Raw genomic sequence first — 16,436 nt, 5'->3', positions numbered from 1 at the left:
ACTTATGAAATTGGTTGACACTTCTGCCCGGGAGTTTCAAGAGGCGTTAATTACTTCGTAATTAACTTTCACGGGCGATACTGTGGTTCCTTTTTCACATCGGTATCTCGCTCGACGCCGCTTGAAATCAAGTTTCAAGACCGCCAGCGGTTCTCCGATGGCGTTAATAATTACTGCTTTAAATCGCAAATTGCGTTCCCAGAACGGCGCATAATTATTTGTTTGTCCCGTTAAAATCAATTACGCCCAGCTCGAGTTAATAGCTTCGGCACAAAATTTCCATGCATTCAAAATTAACGGGAATACCTTTCATCCCGGCGTAAGGCTCTCTAAGAATCGCTTTAACTCGTTATTCCCAGTAATTAATTATGAATTATCCTATTCGTTAAAAATTCATTAGTTGGCTGCGTCCAAAATTTTAACTACTTCGTGAAGTATTTTCTAAGCGGCGATAGCAAAGCAATTTCTAATGACGAAGATAATAGAGAGAAGAAAAGAGGACAGAAGGGAAGATCCGATTACCACCTCGAATGAAAGGAAGCATCGGAACTATTATGGGCCGTTCAAATTCAGATGAAGCTGAAAGCGCGATTTGCGAAATTCGCGAATTACGCCGTCAACTGTCAGCCATTGAATACCGAATCGCGGTCAACTCCTGAGGTATTCAGGAGTGGCCACGCTTCCCCCAGACGTTGGTTGTCCTCTCGCGGGCGCAATTAAATCGATTCGCATTCGGCCATCAATTTGCCCGAGTTCGATGCCCATCGCGGTCGAAATCGATTGGCAATTATGCGCCACGCGACCGTACGCCATTCAGCCAGATCGCCCGGGGATGCAACTTTCGCGGAGCGTTTATTACGCGCGTGCAAATATCGCGTCACGCGGCTGCAAACTATTTGCCGGCTGCGGAAAACACGCCGGTGTGTGTTAATTCGTTTATAAATGGTTCTTGTCACGTTTCGCCGCAGGCAAACACTAATGTCCACGCATTTGTTTGCAATACTTTCACACAACTTATGTAAACGCTGTTTTGTGTACCGTCAGGAATTAAAACGGATGCTTCGATAGATAATACATGCCAGGGGAATGGAAAAAACATACCGTGGGTGTGCAGCGCTGTTTGTAGTACTTTAAGGGATGATTGTAGACCATGAAACGAGAACCAAGTGTTATGCAAAGGGCGGTTGTTTATGCTTTATCTTTATCTATGAGAGTGTCTCTTGAAAGCAAATAGTCGTTCATGGCTGTTTTTTTCTTAGACCAGTTTCATTAGTTTTAAGAAATAAACTATTGCTGCAGAGTCCATTTTCTACACGCTTTCAGATTCCTACTGGTTCAGCAGATTTTAAAATAGAACAAAGAAATCCAGTCTTCAGCACTTCGAAACAATAGACTGTTGATTGAAAAGATTTATCCGAGCTCTAAGCACTTTGCAACGGTAAGGAGGTCATTAAGTAAAGAAACCTGAAATCCAAGAGCTTTACAACGACACATTGAGCATCGAATAAGGAAATCCAACACTGAGCACCTTAAAATTTTATTGGTGGCAACTGGGGCCACAGAACTGTCGAACCACAATAGGTTATAAGGTAGAATGGTCCACATAAGACAACGTTGAAGATTTGGTGTACTGGTTAAAACAGGGGAATGTCCACCTTCCACTGGAACAAATCAAGGAACGTCCCCAGTCTTCCTACTTGCACTATGGATTTCTGATTACTGTAAGCTTGCACTACTTGAGGAGCTCTCGGACGTCACTGTGTACATATCCCTCTTTTAACAATAATATAAGTGGACATTTATTTTGTTAAAGTATTCTGCAGTGTTCCACTTGAGAGATATTAAAACAATGTAAAACAATTATCTTTCTGCTCAGTTCTTTTCTGTTTCCTAATTAGAGTATAACTTGTTCGTGTTCTGAACAATACAGTTAAGTTCATTAAACCTTGTTTCTTTACTGATGGACTGAGATATTAAAACTTGATTTTCTCAATAAAACTGTTTTGTGATATTCCTTGTTTTTCCCCCTTACCCTTCATATACGTTCCTCTGTCCGATCGAAACTAGTCCTGAACATAACCAATTACTTTTAGAGACCTAACTTATGTAATTCAGCAGCCAAACAGATGTGGAGTGCATAAATATTTGAACAAACTGTCGATTTTCTTAATCCCTATTTAAATAAATGAAGTTTAATAGCAGAGAAACGATTGTTCTATATTATCCGAAAATTCCTTTATCCAAACATTTATGTATCTCTATTAGATCGGATACGGACGGCTCTACTATTATCTATCCAACATTAAGCCTCTGCTTTGTGTTCGAAAGTCGTGCGGATGGAAAGCAACACAATTGCGCGGCGCCGAGCATTCTCCGCGCACAGATCCGCGGATCTCCTAACAATTTCGTGTAGCAGCGCACATGTCGGATCCCATGGCGCGGGCCACCGCGATCGACGGTACATTTCGCTGTCATTTTTCCGCGCGATAATCACATCGGATCGACGGGCAGGTCTGCAGGAAGTGGGAGAGAAAATGGGAAATCCCGGATTACACCCGCCTCCCGTTCTACGTGTTTGCCCGATTGTGCTCGCAGACCGCCAAACTCTCCCGGTACTTCTGCCGCAACCATCGGGCGCACCTATAGAGCCACGCAAGTGTGGCGTCCGCGATGGCTGTCTCGAGTTGCCTAGGAACTTTCCCCTAACTCGTGATCCACTTCGCCCGGTGGTATTTTCAAGGGAGACACTTGGGGAGTCAGGGATGCAGGTGGAAGTTTTGGGAATCTTGCCTTGGAAGACGCGTGTTAGGTTGTGAGTAAAGTTAGGTGCAAGTAACGACGAGGATGGAAGGGTAGAGGAGAGTAACGAGGGAAAATTAAGGGTGCCAACCCAGACCTTGAAGCAGTGGTGGAAAGTAAATGGTAGATAGAAATAAATATGTGGGATGTTATATTATATTTAGGGCACTGTGATCTTCTGTTTCCTCCTGGTGTTTTCAGAGGACAGAGTTTGTAGGGGGATGGAGGTGGATGGTTAGGGAATTGAGTCTTCAGAAATGAGTGTTAGGTGGAAGGATATTTAGAGTTGTGATGAAGATTATCCGAAGAGTAGATGAAGATAACTATTAGAATTATTTTGTTGCAACTATAGTACAAACGTAACGCATATAATAATAAGAAAAATAGGAAATGATCAGAAACGGGGACATGAGCAGAAATTGGGACATCCACCTTATGTATGGTGTTCTTGAGACTCGGAGAATAAGAAATACAGACGAGTCAGGATACTAACTTAACAAAAATTATTCGACTGGAGCGTGTACCTTTTGAAACTGTCGTCTTCCTGCTCATAGAACTAAGTAGCAATAGCGGAGAAAATTTTATTTCGAACTTTGTAACTAACGTTCATTTTACCAAAAGTGATCGCTACTACATTTTTCACAGCCTGTAGGTAGAGCGCGTGAATGTATAGCAACGTGGCTGGCCAGATGCAGTGTAACCACGAACGAGGTTGTCGGGAAATTGATACGGAACTTCTGGGAGGTAATATTATCACGTAGTCATAAATTATGTAGAATCACGTGCACACATGCGAATAAGCGGAGTATTAAAATAATTGAATGAACATGTCTGAGGAAACATTGCGAAATAAGAAAACTACGATGGATTTTATACAGAAAAGTATTTTGTGCCACAGAGTAATCGGTAAACATTCAAGTGTCGACTGTTAATAATACTCTTTAAAAAATGATGAACCAAGAACATAATTCAACATGGAACATATCCTGTTTAGACTGAAATTTTTCAAACTGATATTTCCTTCCCCAAAAATTCGGATATATCCCTCGTTCTCATTTTATTCATTTCACATTCAACTCACTTTGCCTCTCCTTTTTTTTACCCAAATCACATCGCAGAGTCTAAGATCAGTCTCCTTCAACCTCTCCACCTCTTTCCCTCAAAATCCCATTTCACAAATCACCCTTTGCAAAATGATATTCCCCGAATCAACGGGTACCGCTTGCCCACGCAAATCTACTCGTGTAGAAAATCACTTTCGAAGGAATCCACGATTCCTTTGTACACGGACAAATTTCGTCTAAATAGGATACCGAAGAGGTTCTGATTCAGCATGTCTGTACCACCACCTAGCCTCCCTTACTTCTCCTTAGCAACTTTACCTTTCCGTTAAAACATTTGTTAATACCCCTACATTAACTACGTTATCTTCACCGTCGATCACTGAATTGAAATAAACCGTCTTTTAAACATCCCTGTATAAAGGTAATTTTCTTTGAAAATTACAAGATTCCAAACTCGTTTCTCAAACGCCCCCGATGTTTGCGCAAAAATTTCCTTAACGTTCGCTCGGGCCTGGTGTGCAAGGGATGTCGGACGATGAATGGGGGTTGGAAGTTGACAGAATAGTCGTGAGACCGTGGTTCGGGGCGGTATATCGACCCAGTGTGTACAGAACTTCGTATACGCCTCCTATCTCGTTTATGTACGTACGGATACGGGAAGAACGAGAGAGATTGACGGGGCATCAGCGTCGGAAAATTCACAGGGACTTGGTAGTTCACGCCTTACACGTCATTACGCTACCGTGCTGGCAACTCGTTAACTGATGATCTCGTATTGCGCGAACCTCCGAAGCTGGCGGTGGCTTAATCTGCTGAAACGACCAGTGCTACGATAACAACCTGTCAACTGGGACATTTTTTGGCTAGAAACCACCCTGGATGGCAATTCGAACCGTGCAGGGGTCCATTCCGTGCAACCGAATGTGTACGTTTGCCTAATGGTGAGATTATAGACGTGGATGTTGAAGGGGACGAGTAATTTACTTGGGCAGAAGATGAATTTAAGGAAAGAAACTGAATTTTCCAGCAGTAACGGTAACTTTTGATAATATATTTATTTCGCATGGTATCGCCGATCTGGAAATGGAGTTGGAAAATTTCTGAATTCAGTGACTCTAAATGAAATACATACATAAATGGACAGTGTAGAATAATAGGTTCGTTTACGAGGAAATGAGGCTTAGAGATGGAACTTACGTAATTTATCACTCTCGGTTGGTAGACATTGTATGAGTTATATTTTTACTGAGGCGTGGAAGCGTTTGCACGGTACAGAGTATATTTCAGAGGGCAGAGGAAGCTGGGCAAGAGGTGTGAGGTCGTGTGAGTGCGCGTCGATGTAAATGTACCCCCATGTACCCTTATCAAATCATCCTTCTACATCCAACTCCTTAGGGCGCGACCAACAGTGGTTCACCCACGCAGTTTCTACACATTCTGATGCAATTCCATGCAAATACGATTCTTGGCTACTACCTTCCCTCCTTATCTCCTCTCCAGTCGCCCGTTTTCTCAGTGTCCCCGTGTAATCCCTCTCAATTGAGGATTCTATTGTTCAAGTGGTCAGAGAAGTGGACATCCTCGCGAATATTTGCATGCCCTCCCCATTTAGAAGCTTCGTCAACAGCGCTTGATAAGATTTTAGAGTGCTCATTAATTGGACCACGCTTGTATCGCTAATTGAATTTGATGCTGCTCGAAGAACACTTGGAATAAAGCTGACCACCTAAGTTGCAGGGGAAGATGCAGACCACGGAAACCTGAAAAATTATGAAACTTTGGGAATATCGTAGGTATAATACACCTTTTGCTCCCAAGAAGTCCTCTAGAATATGTAATCGACTTTCGAAGATTATCTGTTAATCGGCAAAGAGAAATGTCAATGTGGAGTGGAAGCAGGAAAGCTCCACCTCGATTTAAGCGCCGCTCTTGCGATTCTTGATGATAGAAAAATTGTGTACAGCACAGGGATGGCTACCAAACGTTTGCGCTTCAATAGAGACGTTAAACGAACGCGTTAAACGAACTAAGTCGATACGATTAAATATTTACCTTCCACTCGTGGGGTCAGATATGAGCGTTCCGCAGGAAAGTGGAGCAAGTAGATGCAAAAATATAGGAGCGTTCCTCGTTCTTAAATTGCGTAATGCTGCAATCGCTGGTCAAACAAGTTCGCGTGATGCCCATTATGCAGCACCGCTTTCGCACGTTTGTGTTTCACTTTCTCGTAAACTGTGACATTTCTCGTACTTCGGAATTGCAACGTGCGTTTCTCGGGGCACGCAGGTGATTACGAGCTTGCGACACTTAGCCACCGAATATCATCTTCGAATGAGAAAAATAGGGCGTTCTTTCATCGCGATCGATACGAAGCTGCATCTTGAAAAAAATACGCGAGCCGTCGAATACCGAGAAACGGGAAGTACCTTTATGGATTGTTTACATGATGCTAAGGACGTCGTTCCAGCAAAGTTATGCGAACGCACTTTTGAGGGATGAACGCCGTAACATTCCCCGTTTTCGACCATTTGTCTGACTAGTATACCATAGAAGTTATTTATTTAGCGTTTCTTGGAACTACCAATGAGATAAAATAGAAAAGGAATTGCTTAAAATCGTAGATTATAAAAAAAAAATGTCTGTGTTAAAAGGTACGAGTGCTTAGCGGAAACAGCTTTCCGCTAAGAAGTAAAACTGAAACTCGTCTGAGAGTAGACACTACGATGTTTGTGCAGAGCTATAAAGTTTTTATTATCAGAATTATACGTGCATTTCGGAAGTATAAACTGAAGCTTAAAGCAGGGGCGATAAAACGTTCCCCAAAAGTCACAAATTGAATTTCGTGAACCATGAAACTCTTAGATGTTTACTTATTTAAACGTTACTTTCTACAGTGTTTGATTTATTAGTAGTATCAATATAATCGTTAACCTAACACATTTTTTTAACAGAATAATTACCTTACCTCCCGTCTCCCCGTTTTTTACTCCCTTTTATAAATTTCTCACCCGTCGGTATTTTTATTACTTCCCTTTGGTCACTAGTGATAATTACTGTTATAGATAGCCCCTGAACAAAAAATTATCACTCCTCTGGCAAGATGACCTCGTTTCTCTTCACTCTGCTCGTCGTTTATTAATAGATCGATTTCAAAGGCTCATTCAGCGATTGAAATTAATCTTCGGATTGATCCATGCATCCTGAAGGAAATACGACGAATAAAAAAGATCCTTCCGAATGGAGGACGAAGATCGTACCCTATATCATGGTAATCCGTAAGTGGGTGTCTTTCTCCGTCTCGCAGAGTCATAGATATATTATATAAAAGGTATATTACTTCCTTTTCAGACTGCTTCAAGCCTTCAAAACGATATTCTATCTGGAAAATTAATCGGGAGAAAAGTCTGCAGTGAATTAATCAATGATATCCGTAATATTGTATATATTTCGATACTCCAAGGGAATTAAACTATAAGACACCCTTCTTTACAATTTGGAAAATATGCCAGGCGAAGTTACAAAGACGGTGCAAATTTGTAAAACTAATAACATTTAGTAATCCACGCACTAGCGTAATTTTCTTTCGGGCTAATTTGGAAGTTCTTAATGATCCCATAAATCTCTATAATATTCATAAAGCCAATATGAATATACCATATTGAGTATGTTAAAAAATTGAATTGTAAATTGAAGCAATCTGTCACATATACAACTACAATTCACCAGTTACTTAACGACGTACAATTCAGTAGCTCGTTAGCTTGGAATGAAAGAAAGAAAACTTTCTCGGAGCACATAATTCATGGAATTCTTTCCCGTGCATTTCTCTGAAGCGCAAAATAAGGTCAGTAAAGGACGAAGTCCTGAAATTGATTTGCATGCCATGGCGCTCACCTGTCCGACCTAGTTTCCTGTCTTTGCGGAACCGTTTGAAAAGACCCGTGTCGTTATAAATGTATAAATATTCTGCCACGTTGGAGAATGGACGTGAAAACATATTTAAAAAGCGAAACGACGACCCCCGGTTTCTGTGAACGTGGAAACGTGCAATATGCTTCGATGACTGTTGCATAATCACACTAACTGGAGTAGAAACTTTTCTGACTCAATTTCGTTTATAGCAATTTTGACAACTACGAGAAAGATATTATGACATTTCCAATGCCAGATTTTTGTCTGCGCGGAGTACCTCCATTCGAAATTATCGAATTTAAAATTTACAAATAAAATTTAAAATTGAACATTTACCACTTTCCACTTGGCACAGATTACACGTAGTAAATAATTCTTCGATCGTGTCAACTTTGTAATTTCATTTTGTAAACTCAACAAATTTAAAGATTTATTAAAATTCAGGTGGTAATAAAGAGGAGCGTCTCTCGAAGTGAATTTAAAAAGGGAAATCACTGGCGGGGATCTGGCGAACGAACAAAACACGACAGCGATATTTGAGATTTCAGTGTGGATTCTGCATAGCTGCCAATTTAGGGGATAATTGCGACACCCCGACGAGGTCAGAGGACCGCAAATTACAGCGGTGCACGACGCTCCTGATGAACAGTAGCCCAACTGTTGACGAGAATGGCACATGGCAGCCCAGAGGAACGTGAAGTAAGGGTTAAAATAGTGCAGCAAACCTCGAGCTTGAGAATTGTTGGACAACGAAACGATCGTCAAATTAATTATTACCCCACCTTCCGCTTAATTCATTCTATCTTGAAAATGTATTTCATTTACAGTCTTATATAAAAATTATTAAATTAATTAAGGTCACCTTACCCCATTCATAACCTACTCCCTTTAATACAATATTTTTAAACGTCGTCACGTTTTCATTTAAAAATTTCTATTTCAAAGGGGATCACAGGATCAAAGAGCAATGCATCGCGAGGCGAGCAACCAATTTCCCCATCCACTTTCTTGCCCCATCCACGCGCTCGTCGCGAATAGTTAAACTCGTAAAAAGATACAGGGCATATTTATTTATCGCGTAGCTTTACACATCTTTGCATATCAAGGACACGCTAGGCCGAGGGGGGAATAAACGTCAAAGGAAATCGCGTCTGAAATCGTGCATCAAAAACGGCGACCGACTTCCTTTGTTCCCCTGTCCTGATCCTAATTGTTACAAAAGAGCGATGCACGGCGAGATGCAAAATATATCGTCCCCTGCTTTGAAAAGTGTCTGCCTCCACTGAGGCATATTTTACCTGTGACGCGAGGAACGGCAAGACGAAAGGTGAAATGCAACGTCGCTGTATGAGAATTCCAGTTTGTTTGCTTTTGTGCTGCTCTTCGATGCGTTTAATAAACAAAACGCTGCTTTTTCGGGTTCACGATATGGAGATCTTTCTAAGCTTCATGCATCAGAAACTGGTGCTGGATAGCTTTGAGGTCGACTACATTCTATAGAATTCTTAATGTCGTACTTGAAAAGAATTTTAAAAAGCTCCCTTTAAGAATAAAACTCGCGTAGATGTGATTTTCATCATTTACCATAGGGTCATATAGTTAGAAATCTAAATCGACTTTCCACCTCGGTGCACTCAGAGTCTAAACACTGATCTGTTGGTACCCAATACTACCATTTTGGACCTTCGCTGCTTTTACAAGTGCACCATATTGGTGAACCAACAATATTCGACTAACAAGGAGAGTACCCCAGGTGTCCGCCTCCGATTGCTTTGAATTTTTGCATATCTTTTAGAGGATCGAAAAATAACATACACGTGTTTTTTTATAGCTTCCCGTTTTCAAAGTTAGGGGGTGAAACCACCCCTCAAAGTTATAAGGCTTTCAGGTGTTCGTCACCGATTGCTTTGGCAAAAAAACCAAAGCAATCGGAGGATGGCGCCACCTATTCTCGTGAAATTTGAGGGGTGGTTTCATCCCCTGAACATGCAAACAGGCCAAAATAAAAGGACACCTGTTTCTTATTTTTCTGTCTTCTAAAACATATCCAACATATCTCTCAACATATATCAACATACCTCCTTGTAAGAAGTATCTTTGACATCTGTGTGTTCATTAACACAGTCCATGGCACGTAGACCACCACAAAACGGTCCTACATTTTCTCGAAGGGAAAAGGTGTTTCAATTCAGTGTCGAGATGAAAATGGAGCCCCAGGAAGCTGAAATTATGAAAAATGTAACAACTATCACTATTCTATAATTAAATATCGCAATCTACCTTTCTCGCCACTTTTCACAGTCCAAGCAAAAATTTGAATTCCCAAAGACAAATCTGCCAGCTTTTAATCTCGATGATATCTTTCTGCATACGTCTTGACTGTGTCACAGATTAGTCACCGTGCCTCTCTAGGGCACAATGCCCAGTTCTGAAACAACCTGTAGACGACGCCGGGGCAACGCGTTGTTAAAATGTACGCTCCGAGTGGCGAGCAGTTTCCGCTCGAACGGTCCAATTTCGCGAGAACAAGGGCACGGACATCCACGCGTAGCTGGGACAGCTCGTTATACGGCTAATGAATTAATCGGGGAAAACACCGAGCATCGCGCGAAATTCACCGATCGCCGATACGCCACGCATTCTAACGAAATCACCGGGACTCTTTCGCGGAATTGCGGGGGAGGGAATTCGAATAGAAATCAAAGAGCTACTCGTGTCGTTGTACGGGCGGCGATTCAGTGGCCGCGCAGGGATAATCATTTAAATATGTCTCACGTCGGGCGAATTTTCTGCTTGATTCGCGGATAATGCGGCATGCAACGCGTGCAACGGAATGCAACATCGGGCGATGATTCTGAACGAGAATGTCCGTGCAATAGTAGGAATTACTAGTCGGGTCTGAGCGGGAGATGAACATGAAATGAAATAAATTACGGCGGAGATGTGGTTGAGCATGGTTCCCCTCGTCGCGAAGTAATTCTGTTGAAATTAGCTTCGCAACTGGGTTTGATTGAAAGTTTCTTAGGGGTAGAATCGTTAAAGAAGGATGCAGGAATATTCATGGAATTATACATTATTAAATAGATTGGTTAGCCATTGAATTGTGATATCGTTGCTTCCATCTCGGCAACTAAATTCGTGTATGAAATTACGTGCCTCAAAAATTGCAATTTGTCAGATTGATAATAGTTAATAGGCGCAATTATTCCCTCGTTACTTATTATTATTATTATATATTTCTAGCCATTGCACGATCATATACCGTGTCTTGTTTTGCATTTCAAGCTGCGGCAATCAATAATTCATTTGTCACGTTATCACGTACGTGAAAACGGAAATGTACCTACAGTGAAATGTCACTTCGTCAAATGTCACTCGATGATACTAGCAATTTGCAGATTTGTTGATGTTAGATTGATAAAGTGTATCTTCTGAACGTGCTTGTAATTTACATGTATATTCAAAGTCCTTTTTATTTATTTGCACAGTTTTCTACACTCTTTATAACTAGACATAATTCAATTAGTAAATCATAGTTCATTTATATCGTGGCAAATTGCGTGGAATCCTAATTCCTAAGCATTATTGTAAAAGGATTCACGTGTGCACGCTCATGGACTCCGTAGATAGACTCGTGCGTTGTAAATTCAATGAATTGCGTATCAATTAAAAACCTCTGACCGTGTGATTCAATTTTCCCGCGGACATATAAATTTCGATCGGTCCTTGCCAAGGGTAAACGCGAAGTAGCAAAAGCGATTAGCTTAATTGGCAAGTAATTTACGAGTAATTAGCGGCTGAAACAACCAACCGGTTAAAAGCTTCTACCTCCGTATATTATCTGACGGAAGCATCATCCCGGGAGCAATAAGATGCAACGCGCAACACGTTTCCTCATCCTGTGAGAAAACTCTTCATCACTGACTTCTGCCCTCTAATTCGCGCCTGATTAAATCGTAATTTATGCGAGTGTTTAACGGAGAGCGAGCGTTCCACGAGAGGGGGTGAAAATAATTCGCGGGACATCGCTGAAGACAATTCGCTGGGATTATTTTTCATACGGAAAAACTATCTCTAAGAAAAGTAATAAAAGGCGACAGCGAGAAAAATAGGAAACCGAAAATCGAAGTAACGGTAATTATCGGTCATTAAAAACAGACATAATAACGTGGATGACAGTAAAATCTTCAACTTATAGTTGTCACTCACTGACATATTCCTCGTTGAGATTCTTGCAATTGTAAGTCACAATTGTACGGGCAGGCATTTATTTATAAGTAGTAGCGCACTTAAGTACTTCATAATAAGGTTCCCCCCTACAATTAAGTTTCCCCTCAGCTTCTCGCGGACAGGTACTTAGAAAAAACCTCCTTCTAACACTCGTTTCCAGAGCGATCGAATGTTGACCGTCTTGCAAACCTGTGTCAGAAGGACGTGCACAAGTGAGAATTAAATTTTGCATAAATGGAGGATGGATGGGACCGTGGTTAGGGTAGGTCTTTATTCACAGCAACCTACTCGTGGTGAGACCTGGGCTATTGCATTATTTGATATACAGTTACTAATCGTATCATAAATATCATTGTAATACCATTATTAATTACGTAGCAAGTAATGCTAGCAAATGGCTGTGACCTTTGTCGCCAGTTTCATCGTAACAGTAAGTTCTGTTACAAGTGAGGTACCCTCCTCTGTGGTCTGACCAGGACCGTCATCATTCTACTGAAGTCAGAACGCACCGCTTGGTAAAACAGAGCCGTCGATAATTCAGTCTGGCTGCAAATTGTACAGCGGATAAGGAACGTCACCGTACAGACGGCCTACAGTCGTCGTCGAAGTATAGGATAGACCGATCCCCCAATGTAATTTTGTGTCACACGCTCGGGGAGCTCGCGAGTAGGGTGGAACGAAAAAATCAAAATTGTGATTGTTTCGTAATAGCACAGACGAGGTATAGGATAGACTTATCACCTTATGGATGTTGGCACAGACGAGGTATAGAATAGACCCATCACCTTATGGGACTTCGTGTCGCCACCCAATCTGTGTTACCGACCCATAATTTCAGGACTGAATTTAGCGACCTCTGTTCATGAACAGCGTCCAACTCAGCAACTACTCTGAAATGTGTTGAAATGCTGAAAGGTGTTGCGTACTTGTATACGTGTGACTTGTTTAGAGAGAGAGTTTGACATAAGAGGGTAGGCTTTTGTTACGGTATGCTTTGGCTCGGTTGGTCAACGACTCACGCGGATTTCTCTCCGAAAATCCATTTTGCGTACCCTTGCGAACCCTTTCACGTATCGTGCGCCGAAAAAAGTATTAAAAATTCACGCTGTTACTGATATTCCCACAAGTTTCTAATGCACTGTTTAATCATTCCAGTGAAGTAATAATAATTGGATTCCGTTTGCCCCTAATATTAGTTTACCGCCAACACTGAAATTTACAGTAAAATCTAATTTTAAAAGTCTCGCAGAAAGTTGCATGATGCATGAGTGTCTTAAAAGTTTGTCTAGCCCTGAGAAATTCATCGGTTCAGTGAAGTGTGTGCATGGCATAGTGCATATTATCTCGTGATTTCTCAATTCACAAGTATCTCACTCATATTTCTCCAAATATTCCTGCAACTATTCACTTACACTAAGTTCAACTAAAACGTATTTATACATTATAAATAATACTACGTGATATGTATAAGCATTAACATTAATGTGAATAAAAGAGAATTCAGTCGGCGCAGAAAATCATTTGCAAATCCAAGGCCAAATGTTACAAATTGCTTGATATCTCGCGTTCTATCGATTATAGTTAATAATAATTTATACTGGGCGGTTAGTGTAAATGTTGTTAACATTATTTGTCACAGCAATAGCCACTGGAATGGATATTTTAGCCGAAAATCCATTTTTGCCGAAGAATTCGCTGGATTTCGCAATTGTAACTAACCGTCGACCTTGTTTTGATCGGGGGACATCATTCCTCGAAGTCTACATAAGGAGCTCACAGATCTTCATGTACTCAGTCGTCGTCGGTCCTCCGGACTTAAAGGACCTCCGGGAACCCTGGAGCTGCCGAGCCACCTGGATCCACTGGACTTCCTGGGGACCTGGTTCTTCCTCCCCCTCCCCCCTGGAGCTGCCGAGCCACCTGGATCCACTGGACTTCCTGGGGACCTGGTTCTTCCTCCCCCTCCCTCCGGAGCTGCCGAGCCACCTGGACCATTCGGAACTGCTGGACATCCTGGGGACCTGGTCAGCCCCTCACCCCTCTGGCCTGGGTTCGTTTATTCGCTTGGTGCTGATGAAATTTTGGGGTTCGGTAAGTCATTTAAAATTTTATTGTTTTGCGAATGTCGAATCTGATTTCTTCGATCGTTTTCCATCATCTGTCCTATTTCCATGCATACTTTCGAAAATTTTGCGCGAGTCGTTCTATTTTGTGTATTTCTTCGATGGGTTTGCATGATTTATTTTATTTCATGCATTTCTTCGGTGGGTTTAAATGATTTATTTCATTTTCGTGAATTTCTTCGATGGTTTTCTCTGATTCATTTCATCTCGTCGATGTCTTCGATGGTTTTCCCTGATTCATTTCATGTCTTCGATGGTTTTTCCTGATTTATTTCATCTCGTCGCAGTCTTCGATGGTTTTCTCTGATTCATTTCATCTCGTCGATGTCTTCGATGGTTTTCCCTGATTCATATCATCTCGTCGATGTCTTCGATGGTTTTCCCTGATTCATTTCATCTCGTCTATGTCTTCGATGGTTTTTTGTGACTTCTGTCACTCTTTCCTTCAAGTACTTATCTCTGCGGTGGTTTTGCATGCTCGTGCGTGCTCTGCTGTTGGTCGAAATTATCTCGATCGTCTCCAACTCAATAAGCTTTTCCTTAATTTCTTTCCAGGCCTACCACACCGTTACTAACATATAGTAGTTGATTGTTTCAGCTTTTCAGGTTCACCGTTACTCGGGGAATGGAGTTAATAACACGATATATTTAAAATGAAACTAGTGAAAAGTGATAGTGAAAAGTGATCGTGCAAAGTGACAGTGAAAGAAGACATCTAAGGTAGGCTAGGCTAATTTATTATAGTATGAAGTATTTAAGGTCCCATGTAAAATTGCCAAGCAGTCACTAAATCATTAACTTTGTTGTTCGTTTATTGGCTCCTCATCTGTGATGAGGAGGTTACCGCTGCTTCCGTTTGCGGAAGCAAGTGACTGAGCATGGAATCGGTATGGGTGGATCAGTTTCATCCCTTGGTGTTCTTGTCCAAAGGGAAAAGTTTCGGGCGTAGGGGGTGCACCTTTTGGTACACTGCCTGCGTAAGTCACCCGGTTCGATTACCCAATCTCCGTGTTGGACGGCTTGAGTCAGGTCAAGTGTTTGCTCCTGACGAGTCGCATCGGAGCAACAGGAATCGTCTGGGAGGCGCCGAGCGCTTTTCCCTTTCGACTTGGACAGCAGGGTGGTAGGAACTGCGCCGTCCAATACTTGTTTCACGCTTACCCTTCGCCTTTCCTTCTTTCCTGAATTTCTTTTAATCGAGTGATTGCTTGGCAGTTCCCTAGATTCTATATCTAAACCGAAGGGATCGATGGAACTTTGTTTCCATCCATCTCTTTGGTTTAGTAGGCTTCATGTACAGGGAGATCGATGGAACTTTGATTCCATCTATCTCTCTACGGGTCTCCAAGAGCAGCAACCTCCTCGCGGTGAGACCTGGTAATCGGTGAGAACCGAGCCGATGGCTGCGATTGTCAAATATTCTAGTCGTATATAAGAATTTCTTTAACTTGCAATACTATGTAACTTAAAATGTTGTTCGATTGTTCCTACCGAACCCCAGAATACGAATATAGTGTTAAGATGGAAGAATAAGTGCAAGTTGGAATATTTCAGCGAGATACTGGAACTGTTCTAGGACCCCCTTACCATTTTAGTGTCGCATGCAACGTTACCGGTGAAGTCTCAAAACAGATTGTAACGCTACGCGTGGTAGGAACTAGAATTAAGCACGAGTAAAACTAGATTATGTTTTGAGAGTCAAAGCCCGCGATTTGCAAATGTTTCTGTCAGAGTAACAATTTAAAAATCGTCTTATGAACATATTCCGTTCAACGGAAGAGAACGGAGGAAGAAAATAAAACGGTATCACATTTGCCTTTTAACCTTGCTCTCCTATTCCGGTTTATTTGACGCAAAACAAATTTCATTCCCTTGCAATAACGTAATTTGTAAAAACAGGACTTTAATGTTTTTTAAGAGCACCTGTTGCTAAACCCCACCCATGTATCATGTGTTTCCGCATACATTGATGATGGTCTATAAGTCTAGGCAGTGATCGGAACAACGCGATTTAGAACAAAAGCAGAAATCGACAAAGAAAGAAACTGTAAAAAAGAAAGAGACAGATATACTGATAAAAAAAGAGACAGAAATACTTACAGAAAGAGAGAGAGAGAAATACTGATAGAAAGAGGTAGATACACGTTTAGGTTATGTTATTTCCGGTTTTACTCTAAAACGGCTGCGCTTATACCGATCACTCCCTAAAGGATCACTACTGGACACCATTGTGAATGTTTTTGGTGTTGAACAGCGCCGTGAATGGGCCCAGCACTGGTTTTTACAGTGCTTGACGGTGCTCACTTTT

At 41.5% G+C, this 16,436-nt stretch overlaps 1 long non-coding RNA gene across 3 annotated transcripts; it reads left to right on the top strand.

The window, feature by feature from the left end:
• The first annotated feature begins 3,463 nt into the window (after positions 1–3,463).
• LOC143369506 (uncharacterized) lies at positions 3,464–9,044 on the top strand. Of its 3 annotated transcripts, XR_013085424.1 has the most exons (4): positions 3,464–4,898; positions 6,926–7,138; positions 7,212–7,707; positions 8,220–9,044. It is a non-coding gene; the product is annotated as an uncharacterized LOC143369506 (long non-coding RNA). The 3 variants fall into 3 exon arrangements; XR_013085426.1 differs by lacking the exon at positions 8,220–9,044 and having other exon boundaries at positions 7,212–8,179; XR_013085425.1 differs by lacking the exon at positions 8,220–9,044 and having other exon boundaries at positions 6,926–7,142; positions 7,212–8,179.
• The last annotated feature ends 7,392 nt before the right edge of the window (positions 9,045–16,436 follow it).

Source organism: Andrena cerasifolii, chromosome 5, assembly GCF_050908995.1.
Source record: "Andrena cerasifolii isolate SP2316 chromosome 5, iyAndCera1_principal, whole genome shotgun sequence".
Classification (NCBI taxonomy): Eukaryota; Metazoa; Arthropoda; class Insecta; order Hymenoptera; family Andrenidae; genus Andrena; species Andrena cerasifolii.
The sequence above is the reverse complement of the archived record's forward strand: the minus strand, read 5'-3'. Positions and strand labels throughout refer to the sequence as shown.